The following is an 18,093-nucleotide window of genomic DNA, read 5'->3' as shown; positions in this document are numbered from 1 at the left end:
GACTTTGGAGATTCCGAGCTAGCGTGCAAGATAGAAACAACTTTTCTTTGTGGGCAAATACCCTTGCTCCTAATTAGCTCTTAGAGAAATCGACTCTTCCCTCCCCAACTTCTTCTTTGTTTCCTTCCTCAGGCCTGGTGATGGCCTGCCACACACAATGTGCGGCGTTAACATCACCTTCATGTAAATGACTACGGTCATCCGGGTATAAGGTAGAAAGTGCTCTACCTTTTTATTCAAAAAAAAAAATACATACTGCACGTGGATGTATTACTTTCGTGATTTACTTGATGTGCCTCCTTGATCCATCTGCCCCAAAAAAGGATTATACTTGCAATACTTTTTCAGATCGGGCGAAAGCCTTGACCGATTTCGTGCGTGCTTGCACGGGATGCAACACAATGCAGCACCACGCGTCACGGATACAGCGGGAAGGTGAGCACGCGACGAGCGTGGACAAGTGGGCGGCAAAGCAGATACGTGGTGGCAGAGTGCGCAGCGGAGAATCTTTTCCCTGACCGGCGCCGGTGCAGAATAGCAACCGATCAGTAGTGATGGAACCTAGCCTCTGATACCAATGTTATAAATTCAGGGTTTGTGGTCTACCCACTATTCCTCTGCGCTTATCCGTGGTGTCGCTCACAAATCGCATATGTGAGGCTAGGGGGTAGGGACCTTCTTATAGTGTTTTTCCAAAGAGTCCACCTCTTATACAGATATAAGATTCCTAGTCTTCTCCACTAGTTTCCGGGATAGAGTCCAGATCAAATTACCAACCACAATCATATTTGCCTATTAACGGATTCTACCTGTTATGTCCCCGGAGCACGCGCTTGTGAGCAACGCGCCATAATAGAGTGTAAATTCCTCTAATTACGTAGATCAACATTAGGGTTGTAACCTAACTATACGATGTAGCTCCTTCCAGTCATCTGTGTACGCGGGTAGTTTTTCCAATATAAATAGTATATTTGTATTCCACTGATAATCGACCAACTTCCTTAAGCATATATATTACTTAAGTACATTCCAACAAGTGATAATTCCATGATAATCATGTAAAGTAATTCCATGTATAAATACATGTATAATTCTATAATAAGGTATTCTGAATATTATTAGTTCCAAGAAATTTGCATATAGTTGCAGGACACAATTCCAACACTCCTCCCCTACCTCAGGAAGCGCTGGTTCTCCGGAGGTGGCGTCGCTGCCATAATCCCCAGGATCCCGACCAGCCGCTTCAAGTCGCAGCGATCCATGGCGGCCGCCGCCAAGTGGAGCGAGACGACCATGCTCGTCATCGACATGCAGGTGGGGTTTCCTTCCCTCTTGTAAAAGAATTCTCTTATTTTGGGGTCTCTTTTCCTCTTGTTTGGTGGGTTTCCTATCCACTCTACTTGTGAATTATTGCTGCAAACGGTGATGGCTTGCAGAAGGATTTCGTAGACCCGGAGATGCGCAGCCCACTGCTGGTCACTGGCGGCGAGGCCGTAATCCCCGCCGTCGTTGAGGCCGTCGCCGTGGCGCGGAAGGGAGGAATCTTCCTTGTTTGGTAATTTTCTTTTCTGGTAGGAGTACTAGTTTGGCTCTTCTTAAACAGCAACATGCATATGAGAATCGAATTTATTGTTACTTATTACTCCTCCGTTCTGAATTACTTGTCGCATGTATAGATGTATCTAGATGTATTTTAGTTTTAGATACATCTATTTCTGCGACGAGTAATTTGGAACGGAGGGAGTATTTCTTTGCAAGACGAGTCTAATATCTTGGCTCAATGCAGCCAGACCTAAGTGATTTCTTGGTCCATTCAGGAGTGGTCCATTTTAATTCGTGTTCTATGTAATCTCTTCTTGGCGTGGTGCTACCTACGGTTCCTATTCTGCTGCTTCCGTTCGGTTAGCCTTGCAATTCTCCATGTATGCTTAACGAGGACGAATTCGCATGCGCACACCTAACAATGTACAAGTCCCTGTGCGCTAGTACTAATTTCTTTGGCAAGTTCAAGAATGGTCTATGGCAGTATGAGACCTAACAAATTCCTTGTGCCAAACAAATGGTCTCGTTCTATCCAGAATCCACTCACTTAAAAAATAATAATCCTGCTTTGCATAACAAGCACTCCCTATTAGTTGTGGCTAATTTAGTACAGCTTTTGTTTATGGATCGGAGGAAGTAGTAAATAATGGTCTCGTTCTTTCCAGAATCCACTCAGTTGGTCTTTTGAGTATCCTGCTTTGCATAAGTACATAATAAATTACTGTTTCTTCTCCAACACTTTTTTAGCACAAAAGCAATTGCCACTGTTTGGGTCTCCACCATCTGTCAGCAATTTTTCATCAGATGGTGAGATGTTTCACTTTGGCCCCTACCCTGATTTGGTTACAAATTCAAGCAATTTCCTTTTTTACTATTCATGTAGGGCAACAACTGGAATGATAGCATTGCAAACACAAAATTTGATGTGGGGCAATAGACATAGTACTACTCTCTCTAATCGAAGTTCCCAATCAGGGCATTAGAGGGTTGCTGAATTAAGTAGTTGCTGGCATGCTTTATTTGTTTCATCTAGAAAAGGCACAAAGTTGATTGCTGTCACATGTTTGCAATGGTATGGTGTTATATTAAAATCTGATACAAAACGAATACTCTAACTAACATGTCTTTCTCATTTCTGGTAATATGCCGCACACACTTCAATTTTGAATAACTTCTCTTTTGCTTCGGTATGGTGTATGTGCAAGTGCAACTGCTGAATTAATTTCTTCTTGATTGTATTGAAAGCACATGCAATTCTAAATTCTGCTGAACATGCTTTGTGATACTAACTGGATCATGCATTTTGCAATCTGCAAGCTAACCTCTCTTTGTCTAGTCACACTGTCGGTGTCAAAACCGGCGGATCTCGGGTAGGGGGTCCCGAACTGTGCGTCTAAGGCGGATGGTAACAGGAGGCAGGGGACACGATGTTTACCCAGGTTCGGGCCCTCTTGATGGAGGTAATACCCGACGATTCTTTTGAGTGGGGGTGAGTTGTCACACCCTAGCTAGTTCATGCATTAGAGTGCTTGCATCATGTTTAAATTTTCCAGAAAGGTGAAATGGGGATGACAGAACCCCCAGCACCCCCTTAAACCAACTAGGGTTTACTAAAATTGGTTTCAATGAACCCAAAATGCCCTTCACAAAATGTTCATCATTTCTAGTTTGGGCTAAAACCCCTGGCAAAAATGGTGCACTCTTTTCTAGGACATTCTGGATTTTTTGGATTGAATCATAAGTATTTGAATTTGGGCATTTAAATACTATAAAATATTTTAAATGCCCAAATAATTCTGGATTTAAGTGAGGGCTGTTAGGAATAATCCCAACAGAGCCCACAATTATTTTCAGGATTTTTGGAAACGTTTTAGTATTTCTATTAAAGCCCTAAAGTTACAGAATAAATAAAAAAAAGAAAACAAAAAGCAGAAAGAGAAAGGCTTACCTGGAAGCCCACCAGCCGGCCCACCTACTGGCCCAGCCCACCTCCTGCACCAGCGAGCTGCTTGCACTCGCCAGCACATGCAAGTAGCTGCTCAACGGCGAGCACAGCATGCGTGCCACATAGCTGCCCGCCGCCTCGCCGCTCCCCTCGTCGAGCTGTCGACGTGGGACGAACCCCCTCTCTCTCCCCGACCTCGCAGACACTTGCTCTCCCCTCTGGCTCCTCTCTCTCGCCCTTCCCGACGTCGCCCGAGACGTCACTGTCGCCGCTGCTCGCCGCAGCCGCATCCAACGCCGTTCCTGCGCCCTCTCACCGTGTCCGGACGGTTCGCCGTCGTCGACTACATCGACCAGCTGAACTGCACGATGCCGGAGCCCCTGCATCGTCCCCGCCACCGTCGTCTTCAACCTTCGGCCGCCGTCGATCATCGTCGTCGATCCGCCGCACCCGAGCTTCCCCGAGCACAGTGACCCTCCATGCGGCTTCCCTGTGAGCTACTGAACCTCCCCGTGCTTTCCGTGTCGCCCCTAGAATATCGTAGACGCCGCGCCTCTTGTGCCCGAATGCGCCGCTGCCTGACCACGTCGCCGGTGATGCTCCGGTGACCATTTGGTCATGGGCTTGTGCCCGTCACACTCCCCGCGCTGCGTAGATGTGGTAGGCGTTTTTGCCGCATCGCCTAGGCCACTGCGGCCACGCGCACGAGCTGACCCGAGCTTCGGCCTCCGCCAAGCTCGTCGCCGGCGATGCTTCGGCCACTCCCCGGCCAAGCCATCACCATGGCTGGATGCGGGCGAGCACCAGCTGCCCGTAGCTGCTCTCCGCGCATCAAATGGTGCCCTGTGGGCGATTCCCGCAGCGCGCCGCCGCGTCTGGCCTCGCCGGCGGCTAAACGCCGGCGGGCTTTGACCCGCTGACCGGCGAGGTTGACTCTGCTGACACGGGTTGACCTCCCCCTCTATCTCACTAACATGCGGGCCCCGCCCGACTACTTACTCTGTTAGTGCTAACTAACTAGGTTAGTTTAATTAGTATAGTCACTGACTAGTGGGCCCTACCCAGTTAATTAGGCTAACTAAACGTAGTTAGTGCACAGAGTCACTGACCAGTGGGCCCCACTGGTCAGGTTTGACTGGCCCCTGGCGCCTTTGACTCGCTGACGTCACAGTGACGCAGTGCTGACGCAATTATTCATTTTCTGGATTTATTTTTATATAGGAAATTCCAGAAAATAGCCTAAACTTCTAAAAATCATAGAAAATTAACCATAGCTCCAAATCAAACAAATTATATATGAAAAATGATCAGAAAAATTCAATCTATCCATCTCTAATGGTTTCATGCATGACAAAACACTTTAACCTTGATGTTTAGGTGAAACAAGCTAATACACTTATTATGCATAAGAGCTTAAGCTTTCATTTGAATCTTTGATTCAAATGGAACCATTTCAACTTGTTTCACATTGCATTAGGCAGGACACATCATTTTGCCATGTCATAGCATGCATCATATTGTTGCATATTGCCATGTGTTCATTATGTTCTGTGTGTCCTTCGTGGTAGGTTCTACATCCGAGGATATCTCCGAGTATCCAACTGAAGGGCAGTACCCTACTACCACTCCATTAGGCAAGCATCCCCATTGATCATATCGATACAATCCCATGTTCTCGCCTCTACTCTCATTTACTTCATTAAGACAACAACGTTTCAAACTGCTGTGTGCTACGGTAGTTGAACCCTTATCCTCTGCATGACCTGTCATTGCCACAGTAACTAGATGAAACCCACTAGCATGTGTAGGAGTTGATTGAGCCATGTATGTGTTTCCTACCTTGCTTTGCCTGCTATGCTTAGCGTTGTGTCAGGTCTGGTTCATCTGGGTGATGGGCTAGAGTGAAATGAATTATGTTGGTAATGTGAGGGATGTGTTGAACATATTTTGGTAAAGGTATCGATGAGAGGCCATGTAGGAGTACATGGTGGGTTGTTTCATTGAGGACGTCCATAAGAACTGAGATCTGTATGCGTGATTTAAGATTCAGCCACTACCATACATTGTGTCCTGAAATATGACCCTGCTCGACTTACTGACCCCTCTGGTCCTCTATCCAGGAGTTGGAACTAGTTTCTGGTGTTTGTAGGTTATGTGTTGGCAGCCGTGCGTAGCGCTGACCCTAGGGGTGGGCTATGATGCGGTAGATACACCGTGGCACGGTGTATCGAGTCGCCCGTTTGGTGTCTTGGGAACCCTGCACACATCGTTTGGGGCCGTTGAGGACACCCCGACCGGATTTCCTTGCGGATGGAACCCGAATAGGCGATAAACCTAGACTAGAGACTTGTGCGGTTAGTCAGGTTGTGCTCTACACCCACGTCGGCTTTCGCTTGAAGTCTACCGAGCACATGTCGTGTGCAGACGCTAAGTGGTGAAAACATGTGTGACGAAGTACACCCCTGCAGGGTATAAAACTATTCGAATAGCCGCGTCCGCGTAAAGGACTACTTGGTTGCCTATACAGTTCATAGACAAGTTAATGGTTACTACTAAAAGACTCAAGATAAGTGTGAGTACCGAGGATGGCTCTCTCGTAGGATGACGAGGGAGGATCCCCGGTGGAGTATTGTGTTGGTGATTAGTGGGCTCGTGTGCGAAAACTATTTTACTAGTGGTGTCTCGTAGGATAGCTTAGCCAAGAGTCAAAGCTGGCTTGCTGCAATAACTCCACCACCTTCTTGAGAATGAGCATGTATTGTAGGTTCTGATGTAAGACTTGCTGAGTACCTTTGTACTCATGTTTGCTTTAATTACTGCTTTCAGACGACAACACCGCCCCCTCCGATGGGTTTTATGAGATCTCGGCGTCGATGAGTGACTTGCCACCCAGGTGGTGATCCTGGCCATGGAGGGCCCTATGTAGATAGACAGGCTTCGAGAAGCCTTCTTTCTTTCTAGTGTCTGTACTCATACTATTTGCTTCCGCATGTGCTTGTATGCTTGTATGACTTGAGTGTCGGGTCATGTGACCCCTACCTGTATGAACATGTTATGTATGGCTCTCTGGAGCCTTTAAATAAAGTACTTGAGTTGTAGAGTTTTGTTGTGATGCCATGTTGTATTTGCACATATCGAGCATATTGTGTGTATGATTGAAATGCTTGGTATGTGTGGGATCCGACAATCTAGTTGTTTATCCTTGGCAGCCTTTCTTATCGGGAAATGTAGTCTAGTGCTCCTCGAGCCATAGTAGTCCGCTACAGCCCGGTTCACCGGAGTCCTACTAGCCCAGCACTACTTCTCAAGACACTTGACTGGCCGGCATGTGTTTCACTTCGTTCCTATGTCTGTCCCTTTAGGAAAATGTCACGCGGTGACTTCCAGAGTCCTGCCTAGCCTGCTACAGTCGGGTTCCCCGGAGTCCTGTTAGCCCAGTGCTACAGCCCGGATTCACTCGCTGATGACCGACATGCTCGATGTGATTCATGTATGCCTGTCTCCTTAGGTCTGTGCCGCTTTGGGTTCACGACTAGCCATGTCGGCCCGGGTTCTCTGTCATATGGATGCTAGCGACACTATCATATAAGTGAGCCAAAAGGCGCAAACGGTCCCAGGCCATGGTAAGGCGACACCCGTGGGGATACCGTGCGTGAGGCCGCAATGTGATATGAGGTGTTACCGGCTAGATCGATGTGACTTGGAATCGGGGTCCTCACAGCGTAGGTATGAAATACTTGGTATGCGTGGGATCCGACAATCTAGTTGTTTATCCTTGGCAGCCTTTCTTATGGGGAAATGTAGTCTAGTGCTCCTCGAGCCATAGTAGTCTGCTACAGCCCGGTTCACCGGAGTCCTGCTAGCCCAGCACTACTGCTCAGGACACTTGACTGGCCGGCATGTGTTTCACTTCGTTCCTATGTCTGTCCCTTCGGGTAAATGTCACGCGGTGACTTCCGGAGTCCTGCCTAGCCTGCTACAGTCGGGTTCCCCGGAGTCCTGTTAGCCCAGTGCTACAGCCCGGATTCACTCGCTGATGACCGACATGCTCGATGTGATTCATGTATGCCTGTCTCCATAGGTCTGTGCCGCTTTGGGTTCACGACTAGCCATGTCGGCCCGGGTTCTCTGTCATATGGATGCTAGCGACACTATCATATACGTGAGCCAAAAGGCGCAAACGGTCCCGGGCCATGGTAAGGCGACACCCGTGGGGATACCGTGCGTGAGGCCGCAATGTGATATGAGGTGTTACCGGCTAGATCGATGTGACTTGGAATCGGGGTCCGGACAACGTTGGTATCAGAGCCGGACTGCCTGCAGGTTCATTGAGCCAAACTGGTCGATGTCGAGTCTAGAAATGCTTTAGTTATATGTAGGGGAATTGATTGTGGGAGGGAACGTAATGCTCTTTTTACTCCTTTACCTTATGCCCTCTGATCTGAGTCATTCTCTTCTGTTTCAATGTGGGTTAAGGACTAGGCTCTCTTCTTCTGTCAGGTTCACGTGTTACTAATCCGTAGTACCTTATAGGATTGTTGTTACCAGCCACAGTACAATTTCTACTACTTTTAGTATGTTGCCAGTTGAATTAGAACCTTGATATGATGTTGTTGAGTGGTATTGCAAACTGTTGTGGATGTCTCAAATCTTTTTCTGAGCATTTACAGCCATTATGCTGTCCGATTTCCCCTAGAAAATTCTAATGCCTTTGCATTATCCTGTGCTTTTAGATGGCCACCCGTTCACAGAACCAAGTGGTTCGTCTGACCCGGTGCCTTGATGTGCCCAGCCACACGGCCATGTTGGTTCGAGTGATGGTCGAGTCAGGCTATTGGTGGTATCCGGAATATACCGTCAAGGAGCAGTTCAGAGATTTCAACCAGAGCTAGTACCTATGTACCGTCAGGATATATCCCTCTTATCCTGGAGCCACTGAGCCCCTTCACTGTTCCTATGGACTTGGGGTCACTGTTGAGATGTCTGTGCAGGATGCATCCTATTCAATGATGACTATCATTCGAGCCAGGACTGCCTTGCTACAGAACACCGATTTTCGTTACATGCCAGCCTCACTTCCCGGAGCACAGGGGTACTATCAGGCTTTGTACTATGACTCTACACATGAGGAGTCACTACTCCGCACCACTGCCGAGATGCTCGAGGATAAGGACCGCGAAAATCGGGCCTTGCGTATGGAGCTTTTCAACTCTCGTGCTGATCACTGGGCCACTTTGACTCGGTTTGCACCTGCGGTACAGGAAGGATACATGGACCTGAGGGATTTGTACCCTGTACGGTCTGGATTTCCAGATTGTATGGAGTGGGCGCGATGTAGGAGGCATCACCCCTCCTCATGGTCCCCGTCTGCCACCACCTGTGGGACCGAGGCCACATCCGAGTCCCTATGGTCCGCAGGTTCCGCAGGACCGTCTGTTCCCAGATGATCATGTTCCACTTCCAGGCTTTGGCGGCGACTTCTATAAGGATTACTACAGAGCCGGTTGAGCTAGTAGTAGTTTCACGAGTATTGTAGTAGTTGTATTCTCCACAGTCCTGCGTGACCGTGGGATACGACTTGGTGTGTATCACGCTCCGGAGGTGTAGAAAAATAATGTACAGGAGCTTGGAATGCCTTCGATGAGATGTAATGTCTTCAACCATAGTTGTACTCTAGCCTGGGCTTGTACTAAACTATGTACGGTGTGTATGACCAATGGTATATATATGGCAGCTTCTATATTACCATGTCGTGCAATGAACATCTTAGCATTCCATGTTATCCATTACATTCTGCACTTCCTTGCTAAGTTTATACCATCCTTATCTAAACCGTTGTCTTGTTTTCTCCTAGGATGGTCAACACCCGCAGCAACCCTGCTGCCCCGGAGCAGGGGGAAGCCAGTGCAGTTAGGGGTGAAAATCTGCCTCACCCGCCTTCTCTGGCCGAAGTGATGCTGGAGGCGGGAAGAAACAAGCGCGAGACTAACCGCTTGCTGGAGCGGATTGAGTAGAACACTACACGCCATCAGCGAAATGACCTGGTGTCAATCAATGACTTTATCAAGTTGTACCCACCAAAGTTTAATCATTCCGTCGAGCCCCTCGACGCGGATGACTGGCTCCGCAGCATCACACACAAGCTACGTTCTGCTAACGTAGCCGAAGCTGATAAGGTTACCTATGCTGCCTATCACCTCGAAGGCCCTGCTAGCCTTTGGTGGGAAAACTTTGAGGCTATGCGCCCGGTCGGCCAAATCTCTACTGTGGCTGAATTCAGTGAGGCTTTCCGTGAGCATCACATCTCGGAAGGTCTCATGGATCGCAAGAGGGAAGAGTTCTGCAATTTCACCCAAGGGAGACTGACTGTGGATGCATATAGTCATGAATTTGGGAATCTGGCACGATATGCTCCTGAAGAGGTATCCACCGACGCTAAGAAGCAGGCAAGGTTCCGCAAGGGACTTAGCCCTGAGCTTCGCCGCGATCTTCGTCTGCACGAGTGCACCTCCTTTCAGAAGTTGGTCAATAAAGCCATCAATGCTGAGACAGGTCAGTTTGACTATGATGCTTCATGCAAGCACTCTCGTGATTTTGGCTCTTCATCCGGCTCTGGATTTCAGAAGCGCCGGGTGTGGATTCCAAGCATGGCACTGCCACCCAGGTTCATTCCGAGGCCATCCCTTGAGGCGCCTCGCCCCAACCAGCAGTTTGCACCGCCCAAGCCCTATGGTGGCCCCGCTGCTAATGCTGCTCCACGCCCCAATGTTGTGACATGTTTCAAGAGTGGAGAGCCGGGTCACTATAGTCGAGAGTGTCCCCAAAACAACAACCCCAATCAGTCTGGAAAGTCCGTTGGCCGTGGTAAGCCAGCGGGAAAGACATTCTACGCCAAGCCGGTCACCACTGCACATGGTCATGTCAACTATGTCTTAGCTGAGGAGGCTCATGAGGATCCTAACGTCGTCCTTGGTACGCTCCATGTGAATTGCCATCCGACATCTGTTCTTTTCGATACTGGAGCATCTCATTCATTCATATCCGAGAACTATGCTCGATTGCATAACACAACATTCTGTGACATGCCCACTTCCATGGTAATTCAAACTCCGGGTTCCAAATGGCAAACTTCTAGAGTAAGCCATGGGAACGATATTCTTGTTGATAGACTTGTCTTCCTTGCATCTTTAATAGCTCTCAAGTCCTCAGACATAGACATCATCTTGGGTATGGACTGGATGTCAGCTCATTATGCTAAGATTGATTGTGCCACTAGAACCGTTCAACTTACTCCCCCATCGGGCAAGACAGTCAATGTCTTAACTCGAGTGGCCAAGCGCCAGCTTTACTCCCTAAATGCCAACCCCCTTCCAGACCTTGAAGATATTCCGGTAGTCTGGGACTTTCCGAATGTCTTCCCAGAAGAAATGCCAGGTGTTCCACCTGACAGGGATGTCGAGTTTGTGATAGACCTTGTTCCAGGAACCGTTCCAATTTCTAGAAGACCCTATAAGATGGCACCCTTAGAACTAGCCGAGCTTAAGAACCAACTCGATGAGTCCTTGAAAAAAGGTTTCATCTGTCCTAGTTCCTCTCCTTGGGCTTGCCCCATCCTCTTCGTCAAGAAGAAGGATGGAACGGATCGGATGGTTGTAGATTACCGACCTGTCAACTTGGTCACTATCAAGAACAAGTACCCGCTTCCCAGGATTAACGATCTGTATGATCAGCTCGCTGGATCCTCAGTATTTTCCAAGATGGATTTGAGGTTGGGCTACCATCAAATCAAAATCAGAAACGGGGACATTCCCAAAACGGCCTTTGTTACTCGTTATGGCCAATACGAGTACACCGTTATGTCCTCCGGTTTAACCAATGCCCCAGCCACCTTCTCTCGGTTAATGAACTCGTTCTTCATGGAGTATTTGGATAAATTCGTCGTGGTATACCTCGATGATATACTCATCTACTCCAAGAATGAAGAGGAACATGCCGAACATCTAAGGCTGGTATTGACGAAACTTCGAGAGCATCGCCTTTATGCCAAATTCTCCAAGTGTGAATTTTGGTTGACAGAAGTGACCTATCTAGGCCATGTAATCTCTGGTAAGGGTATTGCTGTCAATCCCGAGCGAGTTCAAGCCATCCTTGATTGGACTCCACCTGAGACAGTCAAGCAAGTTCGGAGCTTCCTTGGCTTAGCGAGCTATTGCCGCCGCTTCGTTGAGAATTTCTCCAAGGTTGCTAAACCTCTAACTGAACTCCTCAAGAAAGATAAAAAGTTCGAGTGGACCCCACAGTGCGAGTTCAGCTTTCAGGAACTGAAAAGACGCCTGACATCTGCTCCCATACTGGTACCACCAGATTCCTCCAAGGACTTTATTATCTATTGCGACGCCTCGTGACAAGGACTGGGTTGCATACTGATGCAAAATCATCAGGTAATTGCCTATGCTTCACGGCAATTACACCCCCATGAGGAAAACTATCCCACACATGATCTAGAGCTTGCAGCTGTAGTCCATGCACTCAAAACTTGGTGACATTACCTTCTCGGTAATCGTTGCGAGATCTTCACCGATCATCAAAGTTTGAAATATATCTTCACCCAACCGGATTTGAATCTTAGGCAAAGACGTTGGGTCGAGTTGATCTCGGGTTACGACTTAGGAATAACTTACACCCCGGGCAAAGCCAATGTCATGGCTGATGCGCTAAATCGTAAATCTTATTGTAACAACCTGATGTTACAACAAAGTCAACCACTTCTCCATGAGGAATTTCGTAAGCTTAATCTTCACATTGTTCCTCGAGGATTCCTATCCACCCTGGTGGCGAAACCTAACCTTACAGATCAAATCATAGCTGCCCAGAAGCGTGATAAGGGCATATCCCGAATTAAGGAAAACATTGCTAGCGGAGTTGCTAAATGGTTTTCCATGGATGAACGAGGTGTTGTTTTCTTTGAGAACCTCTTGGTGGTTCCCAAGAAACAACATCTACGCCAGTTGATCCTTAAGGAAGCTCATGAATCCCCTCTCACCATTCATCCCGGTAGTACTAAAATGTATCAAGACCTACGCCAGAGGTTTTGGTGGACTAGGATGAAGAGAGAAATTGCTCAATACATTGCTAGTTGCGACGTCTGTCGTCGTGTTAAAGCAGAGCATCAACGGCCTGCTGGCACCCTTCAACCTTTGGCCATTCCTGAATGGAAATGGGATAAGATCAGTATGGACTTCATTACTGGGTTTCCAAGGACCAAGAGAGGGAATAATGCCATCTTTGTCATGATCGACCATCTTTCCAAAGTAGCCCATTTCCTACCTGTTCGTGAGAGTATCTCCGCTAGCCAGCTAGCTGACCTATACATCTCCCGAATAGTGTCTCTTCATGGTGTCCCATTGGAAATTAACTCAGACCGTGGGAGTCTCTTCGCCTCTCGATTTTGGGAAAGTTTCCAAAATGCTATGGGAACTCGTCTCTCTTTTAGTACCGCCTTCCACCCTCAATCAAGTGGTCAAGTAGAGCGAGTCAACCAAATTCTCGTCAAAAGAGCCAATATGATCGTAAACATAAGCTCATGACTTATGAAGTCGGCGAGAAGGCTTACCTTCAGGTTACTCCGTTAAAAGGAACCCATCGTTTCGGTATCAAAGGCAAATTGGCTCCTCATTACATTGGACCCTTTCGCATTCTTGCCAAACAAGGAGAAGTTGCCTACCAATTGGAACTACCTCCGCATCTTTCCAGAGTTCACGATGTCTTCCACGTTTCTCAACTTAGGCGTTGCTTCGCGGATCCTATCCGTGGAGTGGACCACGAAACGCTTGATCTATAAGATAACCTATCATATCGGGAATATCCCGTTCGTATCCTTGATCAAGCCGAGCGTACCACTCGACGCCATAACATCAAGTTTCTCAAGGTTCAATGGTCACACCATTCCGAGAAAGAAGCCACTTGGGAAAGGGAGGATCGTCTTCGACTCGAGTACCCCACCTTCTTCCCAACAGATCCTAAATCTCGGGACGAGATTCTTTTGAGTGGGGGTGAGTTGTCACACCCTAGCTAGTTCATGCATTAGAGTGCTTGCATCATGTTTAAATTTTCCAGAAAGGTGAAATGGGGATGACAGAACCCCCAGCACCCCCTTAAACCAACTAGGGTTTACTAAAATTGGTTTCAATGAACCCAAAATGCCCTTCACAAAATGTTCATCATTTCTAGTTTGGGCTAAAACCCCTGGCAAAAATGGTGCACTCTTTTCTAGGACATTCTGGATTTTTTGGATTGAATCATAAGTATTTGAATTTGGGCATTTAAATACTATAAAATATTTTAAATGCTCAAATAATTCTGGATTTAAGTGTGAGGGCTGTTGGAAATAATCAACAGAGCCATAATTATTTTCAGGATTTTTGTAAACTATTTAGTATTTTTTAATAAAGCCCTAACATGCAGAAAATAAAAAAAGAGAAAACAAAAAGAGAACAGAAAGGCTTACCTGGAAGCCCACCAGCCGGCCCACCTACTGGCCCAGCCCACCTCCTGTGCCAGCGAGCTGCTTGCACTCGCCAGCACAGGCAAGCAGCTGCTCGACGGCGAGCACAGCATGCGTGCCACGCAGCTGCCCGCCGCCTCGCCGCTCCCCTCGTCGAGCTGTCGACGTGGGACGAACCCCCTCTCTCTCCCCGACCTCGCAGACACTCGCTCTCCCCTCTGGCTCCTCTCTCTCGCCCTCCCCGACGTCGCCCGAGACGTCACCGTCGCCGCCGCTCGCGCAGCCGCGTCCAACGCCGTCGCGCCCTCTCACCGTGTCCGGACGGTTCGCCGTCGTCGACTACGTCGACTAGCCAAGCCGCACGATCGCTGGAGCCCTCCTGCATCGTCCCGCCGCGTGTCTGTCTTATCAACCTCGGGCCGGCACGCACGTTATCATCGTCCGTCGATCGACCGCCTGCAGTGCATCGCGTATAATCATACCGCGAGCTTCCCCGAGCACAGTGACGCTCCATTCCGCGGCTTTCCTGTGAGCTACTGAACCTTACCCCGTGTGCTTTCTCCACGTGTCGCTTCTCCTAGAATGGGTTGAGTAGACGGGCAAGGCTCGCCCTTCTTGTGCCGAAGTATCTGCCGGCCTGCTGCTGACTCCGAGTAAGCTCAGCTCAGGACTCCGGTGACCATTTGGTATGGGCTGTGCCGTCACACTCCCCGCGCTGCGTAGATGCTGTAGGTAGGCTTTCGCCACCCGCCTAGGCCACTGCAGCCACGCGCACGAGCTGACCCGAGCTTCGGCCTCCGCCAAGCTCGTCGCCGGCGATGCTCCGGCCACTCCCCGGCCAAGCCATCACCACGGCTGGATGCGGGCGAGCACCAGCTGCCCGTAGCTGCTCTCCGCGCATCAAATGGTGCCCTGTGGGCGATTCCCGCAGCGCGCCGCCGCGTCTGGCCTCGCCGGCGGCTAAACGCCGGCAGGCTTTGACCCGCTGACCGGCGAGGTTGACTCTGCTGACACGGGTTGACCTCCCCCCTCTCTCACTGACATGCGGGCCCCGCCCGACTAATTACTCTGTTAGTGCTAACTAACTAGGTTAGTTTAATTAGTATAGTCACTGACTAGTGGGCCCTGCCAGTTAATTAGGCTAACTAAACGTAGTTAGTGCACAGAGTCACTGACTAGTGGGCCCTGCCCAGTTAATTAGGCTAACTAAACATAGTTAGTGCACAGAGTCACTGACCAGTGGGCCCCACAGTCAGGTTTGACCTGGGCTGGCGCCTTTGACTCGCTGACGTCACAGTGACGCAGTGCTGACGCAATTATTCATATTTCTGGATTTATTTTTATATAGGAAATTCCAAGAAAATAGCCTAAACTTCTAAAAATCATAGAAAATCAACCATAGCTCCAAATCAAACAAATTATATATGAAAAATGATCAGAAAAATTCAATCTATCCATATCTAATGGTTTCATGCATGACAAAACACTTTAACCTTGATGTTTAGGTGAAACAAGCTAATACACTTATTATGCATAAGAGCTTAAGCTTTCATTTGAATCTTTGATTCAAATGGACCCATTTCAACTTGTTTCACATTGCATTAGGCAGGACACATCATTTTGCCATGTCATAGCATGCATCATATTGTTGCATATTGCCATGTGTTGATTATTCTCTGTGGTCTTCGTGGTAGGTTCTGCCTCCGAGGATATCTCCGAGTATCCAACTGAAGGGCAGTACCCTACTACCACTCCATCAGGCAAGCAGCCCCATTGATCATATCGATACAATCCCATGTCTCCTCTCTGCTCTTCTCATTTACTGCATTAAGACAACAACGTTTCAAACTGCTGTGTGCTACGGTAGTTGAACCCTTATCCTCTGCATGACCTGTCATTGCCACAGTAACTAGATGAAACCCACTAGCATGTGTAGGAGTTGATTGAGCCATGTATGTGTTTCCTACCTTGCTATGCTGCTATGCTTAGAGTTGTGTCAGGTCTGGTTCATCTGGGTGATGGGCTAGAGTGAAATGATTATGTCGGTAATGTGAGGGATGTGTTGAACATATTTTGGTAAAGGTATCGATGAGAGGCCATGTAGGAGTACATGGTGGGTTGTTTCATTGAGGACCGTCCATAAGAACTGAGATCTGTATGCGTGATTTAAGATTCACTACTACCACACATTGGGCCCTGAAATATGACCCGCTCGACTTACTGACCCCTCTCGTCCTCTGTCCAGGAGTTGCAACTAGTTTCTGGTGTTTGTAGGTTATGTGTTGGCGGCCGTGCGTAGTGCTGACCCTAGGGGTGGGCTATGATGCGGTAGATACACCAGTGGCACGGTGTACCGGGCGCCCGTTTGGTGTCTCGGGAACCCTGCACACATCGTTTGGGGCCGTTGAGGACACCCCAGCCGGATTTCCTTGCGGATGGAACCTGAATAGGCGATAAACCTAGGACTAGAGACTTGTGAGGTTAGTCAGGATGGTCTACCCCACCGTCGGCTTTCGCTTGAAGTCTGCCGAGCACATGTCGTGTGCAGACGCTTAAGTGGTGAAACGTGTGAAGAAGTACACCCCTGCAGGGTATAAAACTATTCGAATAGCCGCGTCCGCGGTAAAGGACTACTTGGTTGCCTATACAGTTCATAGACAAGTTAATGGATACTACTAAAAGACTCAAGATAAGTGTGAGTACCGAGGATGGCCCTCTCGTAGGATGACGAGGGAGGATCCCGGTGGAGTATTGTGTTGGTGATTAGTGGACTCGTGTGCGAAAACTATTTTACTAGTGGTGTCTCGTAGGATAGCTTAGCCAAGAGTCAAAGCTGGCTTGCTGCAATAACTCCACCACCTTCTTGAGAATGAGCATGTATAGTAGGTTCTGATGTAAGACTTGCTGAGTACCTTTGTACTCATGTTTGCTTTAATTACTGTTTTCAGACGACAACACCGCCCCCTCCGATGGGTTTTATGTAGATCTCGACGTCGATGAGTGACTTGCCACCCAGGTGGTGATCCTGGCCATGGAGGGCCCTATGTAGATAGACAGGCTTCGAGAAGCCTTCTTTCTTTCTAGTGTCTGTACTCAGACTATTTGCTTCCGCATGTGCTTGTATGCTTGTATGACTTGAGTGTCGGGTCATGTGACCCCTACCTGTATGAACATGTTATGTATGGCTCTCTGGAGCCTTTAAATAAAGTACTTGAGTTGTAGAGTTTTGTTGTGATGCCATGTTGTATTTGCACATATCGAGCATATTGTGTGTATGATTGAAATGCTTGGTATGTGTGGGATCCGACAATCTAGTTGTTTATCCTTGGCAGCCTTTTCTTATCGGGAAATGTAGTCTAGTGCTCCTCGAGCCATAGTAGTCCGCTACAGCCCGGTTCACCGGAGTCCTGCTAGCCCAGCACTACTGCTCAGGACACTTGACTGGCCGGCATGTGTTTCACTTCGTTCCTATGTCTGTCCCTTCGGGGAAATGTCACGCGGTGACTTCCGGAGTCCTTCCTAGCCTGCTACAGCTGGGTTCCCCGGAGTCCTGTTAGCCCAGTGCTACAGCCCGGATTCACTCGCTGATGACCGACATGCTCGATGTGATTCATGTATGCCTGTCTCCATAGGTCTATGCCGCTTTGGGTTCACGACTAGCCATGTCGGCCCGGGTTCTCTGTCATATGGATGCTAGCGACACTATCATATACGTGAGCCAAAAGGCGCAAACGGTCCCGAGCCATGGTAAGGCGACACCCGTGGGGATACCGTGCGTGAGGCCGCAATGTGATATGAGGTGTTACCGGCTAGATCGATGTGACTTGGAATCGGGGTCCTGACATTGATATTGATGATATGAGTATTACAAGAGTTGATCTACCACGAGATCGTAGATGCCAAACCCTAGAAGCTAGCCTATGGTATAATTGTCTGTTGTCCTACGGACTAAACCCTCCGGTTTATATAGACACCGGAGGGGGCTAGGGTTACACAGAGTTGGTTACAAGGGAGGAGATCTACATATCCGTATTGCCAAGCTTGCCTTCCACGCCAAGGAAAGTCCCATCCGGACACGGGACGAAGTCTTCAATCTTGTATC

At 48.4% G+C, this 18,093-nt stretch overlaps 1 long non-coding RNA gene across 4 annotated transcripts; it reads left to right on the top strand.

The window, feature by feature from the left end:
• The first annotated feature begins 1,098 nt into the window (after positions 1-1,098).
• Positions 1,099-17,017, top strand: LOC125553772. Of its 4 annotated transcripts, none has more exons than XR_007304194.1 (3): positions 1,099-1,314; positions 1,437-1,555; positions 16,940-17,017. It is a non-coding gene; the product is annotated as an uncharacterized LOC125553772 (long non-coding RNA). The 4 variants fall into 4 exon arrangements; XR_007304193.1 differs by lacking the exon at positions 16,940-17,017 and adding an exon at positions 6,314-6,346; XR_007304196.1 differs by lacking the exon at positions 16,940-17,017 and adding an exon at positions 6,314-6,346 and having other exon boundaries at positions 1,437-1,571.
• The last annotated feature ends 1,076 nt before the right edge of the window (positions 17,018-18,093 follow it).

This window comes from Triticum urartu, chromosome 4 (genome assembly GCF_003073215.2).
Source record: "Triticum urartu cultivar G1812 chromosome 4, Tu2.1, whole genome shotgun sequence".
NCBI lineage: Eukaryota > Viridiplantae > Streptophyta > Magnoliopsida > Poales > Poaceae > Triticum > Triticum urartu.
Note: the sequence above shows the minus strand (reverse complement) of the source record. Positions and strands in the feature narration are given on the sequence as shown.